Raw genomic sequence first — 9,193 nt, 5'->3', positions numbered from 1 at the left:
AAGGTCTTTTTTTGATATGTCTCCATTCATGAATTGATATTTAATTGATATTCATTGTAGAACCAGCGTCAGCGAGTTCTTACTTTTGACTGGCTAAAATCGTTCTCAGTCTGTGTGTCTGTCTGTATGTTCCACAATAACTTTTGAACAACTTGATTGTTCAGCTTCAAATTTTGACACACGTATTCTTCGAACCTTTTCACAGGTCAAGTCAACCAAACTCACTTCTTCTTCGTTTTAAAAATAATAACATTGGAAGTGCATGAAAAACATTATTTTGTTCTGATTTATCATCCAATCAGCTGAATTAATAATTGCATGGAATTTCTAAAATGTTCTCATTCATTTATAACATCTGATTATATTTGGGAGCTTTCACCCCAGTAGGGAACAACTAACCATTGAACGAGTGTCAGTATAATCGATATTTGTTCGGGTCGGAATAAAAGTGGGATTGAATGGAGAAGTTTTTTTGAGTTGGGTTCCTTTGAGAGTGAGCAGAGCGCGATGCTATCGGCTGGGATCTCATTTTGCGGTGGCTGTCACGGCCACCTTTGTCGCATTAGCACTGAATTACTGAACGACTTCACTTGAAACCAAACAGGCATTACGGCGCGAGCCTACTGCATTTTTATTGCTTTCGGCGAGCCACTCAGCCACTCAAAAGCCATTTCGATTCTGGCTCAGTGGCCTCAAGTACCTACTCGAAGATCACTGCTTATCACTGCAATATACTATCAACTTACATTGAAACCATTACACCCTCGCTTTTTCTGGATTTATCAACAAAAAGTGCAAACAGTAGAAGAAATAAAGCTAAAATGAGAGCTTAGAGATGGTGAGATTTTCAAAAAAAAGGTTTCATTTTTTAATTCGTCAAAATCCAAAATCAAGAGATTATCGTTATCCAGTATTCATTATACAACAGTTGCAGAAGAGATAACGACCATCGTTAAAGAAAGGGGAGAATCGTAAGAATCTCACAAATTACAATATGAGAACGAATTTACAGCACTAGGGTTGTTTGTTTCGCTTGCTTGTAAATGTTTTGCGTTGCTTTACATCGTTTTTTTAATTAAATGCATGTTCAATCGATAAATATCCCTGTAATATTGAATTCAATAGAATTCATTCCCATGCACACTGGAAAAATTCAAATTTTTTGAGATGTTAATGCTATTAGTACCGTACTCATATTTCTAACTCCGTCATCAACCTGTTCCTTTTTTATAATAATTATCACTATAAATTGATGATTCACTTATTTATCCATTTGGATATGAATGAGGGATAAGTATAAGAATCGAAAGCTTCCCTGGAGATCGAAATAGGGTACATTATCAATATTGTCAGCAATCAAGCGGAAAGTTCAAGATTTTTGAAAAAATTATGTCGTGAAGATCTGGAGAAGGGCTGTGAAGATATTATCTCAGAAACGAGAAAACAGTGAGTTCTTGAAATATCAGATGCTTTCTACTATTATGATACAAAGCTCTGAAGAGCAATCCAATATTGTAATAACTGATCGACTGATTAGTGATGGGACAGTCAAAGATGATGAGTTTCCAATCTATGGAATAATCTGTGCAATTATTCTGTATTCTAAATTAAGGGATATAATCAATTAAATGCTTCTGAGATTTAATATTAATTCATTCATTGTAAAGCGTTATTAACAAAAATCATTTCATGATTAAAAATTTTGCTCCATATTAAAATAAAAAAGAGATTCAAATTTTGGACATTATTCTATGGGAGTAAATGCAGTCATCTGACCTTATTTAGCTACAGCTACTGCACGCTGGCACAGGCTTGTTTACGATCAGAAATACTGTCAGAGCTAGTCAACCCAACGTTAATTAGATTACACGAGAGAGAGATTCTACAGTTACACGTAATAAAGTTGAACAATGGAAGCTTGCTACTAGAATTTTTTATAAATTATTGGTCCCGACGCTCATTGAGCTTTATAATAAACAATGGACTTGCGCCCGTTTTCTAAATATTAATTAACTTCCAATTTATTCATTTGTCTGCAATTACTGGAGTGATGAGAGATTATCCCGCTAAAGTATTTTGATATTCTTTAAATGTTTGTTACACATTAAGTAACAATTGTTTATTTTTTTGATCAATATCCTGCATTATGAATACACTCGTATGTAAAATATAATAATGTATGCTGGGCAGGCAATTTCTTTATGAGCATCATGTCACCATATATATTAGTTTTGAAACATTGTAACTGTTGTTGATTGATTCAGTGATAACAGTATCAATTAATGAAATAATCATATTAGACATGATCATTTGGAAAACCATAACTAAACTATACTGTAGGCAATGCACATCAATTGAAACTCCTTAAATCAAAATAGCTATGATCATCCCCTATAAAAACTATACTTATGTATTAAGATATTGGAAAAGCAAGTATTTTTCATTAGTAATCGTGCTGAACTTTCGCAAGTCAAATGTCCACTAAGTACTGTACATAAAAATTTTTTATCCAACCAAATGTCCTACTCAAAAATGGAACATACATTTTTACAACTGAGATAAATCTAAATCCAATTCTTGAGATCAGCATATTGCGGAATCGGTTATTAAAAATATTTTCAAACTTAGTTTCTGTGAAATATTTAGTTCCTGTAATAATATGCACAAAAATTGATACCTATATTTTTTGTTTCAGATGATATTATTATTCATAATATTGGAATAATTAATAATTCAATAAAATGAAATATACAGAATATTATCATTCATCAAATTGATATACAAGGTAATCGGAAAAAATTCATATAAATTCTCTCAAAATCTATTCATTCTAAGTTTCATTTTTATTTATTTTTGAGAAGTAGTTCTGGGTAAGCCCATTTTTATCTCTCCAATATTGTAATATGTTCGATCGAATTAATGTGAATATAAATCTTAGCTATACGCAAGCAGCCATCTCGATTGTGGCATCAGATATTCTGAGAATATTTGCAACAATGTTCAAAAACACAAAAACGTCATCAGAATTCGTGTCAGATGCTGAAAATATCACTGGCCCGTTATGAACGAACCCCATCCGAGTGCTTGTAAGAAATACAACACTGTAGAGCACAAATCACTATCACAAAATTTTCCAAGTGGAAACTGAAAGAGAAAAACATATTGTGATGCGTCATGTTTGACATTAGTGCTGAACTGTCAGACCTCGTGTCATAACAAAAAGGGTACTGAAGGGGGGGAGTGAGAAGAGCGTCGGGGGAAATCCAAATGAGTGTGCTTTTTATCCAGGGGAATCCGTCGCTGCTCTTTGCTGGGAAATACAAGGTTTGTGCTTTACCAATCCGTTAGAATCCTTGTTCATTTCCATAAATCTTCAAGAATGCGAGAGAATATACTCATTGTTGAGATCCTCTTCACTCTCATCATGAATGATTTTTTGAATAATAAGTTGATGAATCAGAAAACGATCAACTAGAGACTCATCTCATCATGCAAAATAAAATTGTAAAAATTGAAAAGGATTACTAGTGTAACTCACCATTCAGAGTCTGTCAACATTGTCGAGATCATATCGAATTACTAAGTGAACTATACTCATTTCAAAATCACTTCTGACTTGGGAGGGAAATGCGCAGCAGAGAAGGCATACAGAGGTAGGGATACAACAGCGGTGATGTTACCGTTCTGAACCGGCCAGCATTCTCTAATTTCTAGTGAGTATTCAAGCGCTCATGTTAAACTTACGGAGTTTCCTCTCTGAAAGCATTCAGTCAAATGACTCTCATCGACAAAATTGTCAACTGCGCTTCTACACTATCCATAATTACATACAGTAATTGGCTGAGCTCACTCTATTTCTCCAATATATAGGAACCTCAAAGTCAAAAGTTATTTCGTACGGAGAATAGATACCTATTAGTTTACAGTATTGACATTTTTTTGTTCGAAGTGAACGCAGCATGGTCTTATTCTTGTAAAATTTTGTGAAATGGGCTATTCAACCCGTCAATAAACTAGAGTATGGGGTTTGTCCCAAAATACGTTCAGCTCCTACTTCTGTGCTTAGCTTATGTTAGTTCATGAGCTTATAGCGAGTGAACTGAACTTATAAGCTTATGTGAACTTCTCTTACATTCATCAACTTATTATTAAGCCGTGAAATAAATTCAAACAAATTGATATGGAATCTGTAGGATGAACAATAAGGTTTTTTCTCAGGGTTTCTTTCTATTTTTCTCAGCATTCTTCCCAGCTTTACAGGCACCTCAGCATTGTAATGTTGAGAATCATTCGCAACATATGCCTTGAAACGAATGATGACGGAGGAAAGATTAAACGCTCACTTCTCAAAGTGAAGTTGTTTGGATTGATGCTTTCAAGATTACTGAAGTACCACAAAAAGCCAACAAAAGCCGTTTAGTTCGGTGAGCGGACCGCACAAATTAATAACCGTTTTGTTCTTCTTACTGAACAAAAGGATTTTGAATAGAAGCTGCTGATTTTGCAGTGGAAGTCTGGAGAAGTCCTCTCAGATAGGTCTGGAGGAAGAATATTACAATCTTCAATTTTGACTGTTTCGGAAACTTGAAGAACTCCTTAATCGGCTCATCCTTTTGCTTCTCGCATTTCAACATTTCAAAAAAATATGTCAATGTTACTTCCCATTGACAACTAATCCTTTCCCTTCTTCAATTCACAATGTCACTTTATTATTATTTCAAATAAATTTCTTCCGTTATTTTAAACTGGAATCATCAATGAGAAATGTGCGGATGCTATTTTCAGTGGTTGGAAAAATGTTCACCATTTATGAGATTATTAAAATATTATTGAAATATTGTAAAAATATAAACTCTGAAAAATACTAATACTTAAAGATCACTCATCTTCACTAGCATTCTTGCGTTGAGATATTTGAAAATGAAAATAAAAACGAAATCGATTTCTTTCAGAGTTAATTTAGAGTTTCTTCCATAATTGATTCATTTTTGGTTTGAAGAAGTTTTTGTAACCTATTTCAGTGATGATTGAATTATGTATAGAAATGAATCTGGAAAATATCAATTTGATGGTTTATTTCTATTGTAATTGTATTGTTCACCATAACTTTAAATATAGGCAGTTTTGAAATGAATACTGTCTCTTAAATTATATTTCTAGCTCAAGAACTGAATTTCTGTGATTGACTTCACAGAAGTCAGTTATTAAAAAGTGTCTAGGAAATCTTTGAAAGTTTATAGCTACTAGATATCGAATGCTAGAAACTTTATATCCTGTATATGAAGTATATATCTTATATATATCCACTAATCTTATATTTCAGTATAAGATATTAAAATATATTATATTTCAATCTTACCAGAATTTAAAATAGGTTACTGAAGTTTAAGCGTATCCTGACGAGTTGCTTATTGTAGTTTTCAGTTTTTCTTTGCTCACAATCTGAATTATTCTACTACTTATCTTTCAGCTAATTTGCCATTAATTCTAATTCTCACCGAGACTCCCATCCACACTTCAGCTCCGAAGAGGAATTATCATGACTATAATGAGAAGAAAGTCTAGTCTATTAGAGTAAGTTCACTGGCGATGTGAGAAACACCATTGGGGTGGCGACTAAATTGAATTATTTATCTCAGCTAACGCTCTCTAAATTTCGTCCGGGAAGTTGTTCTATTTCTCATTTCTAACCTCTGCCTCTGTCCTTCCGCCTCTGCTCAGCGTTAAAAGGCTGACTTTCCCCACTCCTTGAAACAGACAATGTCCCTATCTTGAGATGAAAAATTGTAATCGATTTTAAAAATGGAATGTTGTAATTGAATTAGAACACTCAAATTTGGGTTATGGTTAATTTATCAATGATTATCAAACTTCTTCATTAGGTTAAATGCAGAAATTAAATTGAAACGCTCATCATGAATTTCTGTATAGCTGATATTAATAAATAGTTATAGTTGTCTGGTTCATAGAGATACCATGGCCCAATAATAGAAGCTAAAAACATAAATTTCCATGAGAATAAAAACATAATGGATCATCTTAATAGAGTAGGAATATCACAATCTGGATTTGACATTGGGAATCACATAGTTTGCAGAAAGAGTATACACGTAGCTATTTTGCTTTTCCACACGACAGACGATTCTCCAGGACAGGAAAAGAATTTGCTTTGTGATTAATTCGTAATCAGTGCAAGAAGAGGAACACCCACAGAGTAATTATAGACAATTATTATTATTATTTCAGGTTAACAAAGAAGCACTTAACATTTTATTGAAGGGTTTAATCATTTATTTTTCTAATCGTTAGCAAACAATAGACATAGTTTTGATTATACATTACTCAATAACACTAAAACATTTTATAAGGCACTTGGTTCATGTTAAAGACCACCTCGATCTCACATTTAGGAAGTTCAATTCTCATAATATTTACTCAATTAATCGCTCGCTAATATCTTATGTTAAACATCGATGTGACACTCTCGTACTTTGATTAGAAGAAGAATATCTGATAGCTTCTTCCAAAAATTTCAGTTGAAATGATAAAGTATTTACATAAATCAATAAACTGGAGACATTCATCCAGTCAGCTTTACTTATTAACCAATTCTTTTGAGAAAAAAATAGGTGTACATCGATTCATCGGTTCTATAATAATTGGAATATTAGGTTTGTTTTGGGTAGGCCTACTATTCATATGAACTCTCTATCTGTGTTTCGATTTATGACTATCTGAAGGTGGTGACTTTCAAAATTACAACTTGATTGTTCACTATTTCTTCAACAGAGAAATCCAGAGCAGGCTGGCTGTAATAGCATACTCGCTAGCCTACAGCTTTTGAGACCACACACATTTTAATCCATTGGGAAGAAACAAAGACCGCATGGCTTTGTTCAACAGGCAACCGTCAACAATGCAAAATCCCTTGATAGAAAGCCAACTTCCCATAGAAAGAGCGCTTTTGAGCTATAGAACTTCAATATCAATCCGCCACCCTGTAAGCTTCTGGATAAATTCATCAATGACATTGTTGATAACATTGTTGAAAGATCTCGCTTCAATAAATGTTCAGGCTCTCATGTGTGTAATAAGCTCTGTGTTTGATCATTCAGTTAGAAGCTGAATTCAATATATTTCTCCATCAGTGATGGGAAATGTCATACATGAAAATTTATACATTTCTAATAGATATTTGCATTCAGTCACGTTCTGTAAGAAAAACTACAAAGATTATATTTGGAAAAACGAGAGTTTTGCAATATTTGTAGTGCATCAATAACAAACGTTACAGTAAGTACACTATTACACCCTTAAATAGTTATTGATGAATAATTAATCTACTGTACAATATCAAGGTTGATCTAGAATATAAAGTTCTTTGTGTATCAAAACGTTTCTCGATCAGATCATTCTATCTATTATTCATTTATAAATTCATGCAACAGGCATAAACAATATTAATGATTCCTTTAATTTGTTCTTGGAAATAAATCCTGGTCTAATAGCAACTGCATTAGAAGCTAGCTTCTTGTCCACTTGGCAGGATATTTTGAAAAGTAAGATTAGATTACATTGATAATAAATTGACAGCATTTATCTGGTGAGGTAGTACAATCATCGGGTACCCTATGTAGATTCAGAGTGAATAAGAAATAATATCGATGAAATCTATACTTTTTTGTATGATAATGCAGTATGACTATTAAGAACATCTAAGATCTCTGCAACTTTGAACTAATGGGCTGCTGTGAAATCCATGAGTACGTGAGAATATGTATTGCACTAACTGGGCATGCTCTCTCACATGCAATAACAATCTGAATGTACTTCACTTGGATGGGACTGCTAATGATAATGCTTTACATAACAACCAAGCAGAGCTGTTGTACTCTGGTCTGTTCAATTATTCTATAATTCAGTGATGATCATGTTGTATCAAGATCAACTGTGAATAGAGCTACAAGAGATTTGTGCTCCCTAAAATTATACAATCAGTCAACAGGTGTCGTGTTATGTTATTGAATTGAAATCATGGAATTTATGTTGTATTCGGTTCTGTGTAGTGCATTAATCGCTTGACAGCTACTTATCCTCAATGTTGACTTGATTAATGCCTCATAAACTCTTATCTGTAGGGCCCGATCAATTATTGCTGCTCATTGTAATTTTGCATAGTCTTGAATAGCGTTATACTATGGCATTCGCAATAAATCAAACGGAATTTAGAAGAATTAGAGATGGATTGTCAAATCTCTTTGAAACTTCAAATCTTTAATGTTGAACATGTTCTCAGTTATTTTTAAATCTTCCCCAATATTTAGTCTCATTGAATGTTAACCGTATTTAAACGAGCTTCAAGAGGTTTTATAATACTTGTGAAGCATTTTGATGTAAAGGTGTTTCATTTTATGTGAAGGCAATCATGTTTGAACAGCTTGGTAGTATCAGTAGAATAACAGAAAATGCGAGAGATTGTGAATAATAATAATAACATGATTCTATGAATCAGGCTTCACCTTGATGAAAGGGTCGGAATGATAAGCAGGGCTTCAGATACTGAAGGAGGGCATCTAAAACTAGACCGGTTGGAACAAAGAAACGAAAACAGCCTCGGGTGGGATCGTTAAATGATGTAATGAGTTTGTTTCGAGTTCTGAATTCAGAGATGGAAGAACAAGGGAGCTACGGATTATTGTGTGGTCGACTGATTTCCAATCGTGATAGGTCAATTTTTTTAGTAGTCCAATTCATAATTTCTATTTATTGATGAAACCAATTTTATCATTAAGCTTTTCAGCTTATAAAATTAGTTCAGAGTTACACCGCATTTTGTTCAATTAATCTGTATTATTATCCAACCGACCAGTTTCTGGCCTCGTAAGAGTATGTTTTCCTACTAAGCAAACAAGTCTCGTGGTATGACGACTCACATATAGGCTATGCTCTGTAGTTATAAGGACCCATGTGTATTGGTGGTATCCTGAAGTAGTCTAGTGGCTGAATGCATAGGGGAAAGTGGACAGTCTAGGATTACTTGAGCAAGAGCAAATTTTTATCCTAGGAATTAACCAAGCTCTTCCACCTCACATAACATAACAGAAGATTCATTCTTTTGTTTTTCACATTACGGCATTTTAGTTATTTGTTTTAAACATCCAGGGTAGTATAATGAGCCTTGAAATGTTGATGG

Source organism: Nilaparvata lugens, chromosome 5 (assembly GCF_014356525.2).
Source record: "Nilaparvata lugens isolate BPH chromosome 5, ASM1435652v1, whole genome shotgun sequence".
Classification (NCBI taxonomy): domain Eukaryota; kingdom Metazoa; phylum Arthropoda; class Insecta; order Hemiptera; family Delphacidae; genus Nilaparvata; species Nilaparvata lugens.
Note: the sequence above shows the minus strand (reverse complement) of the source record.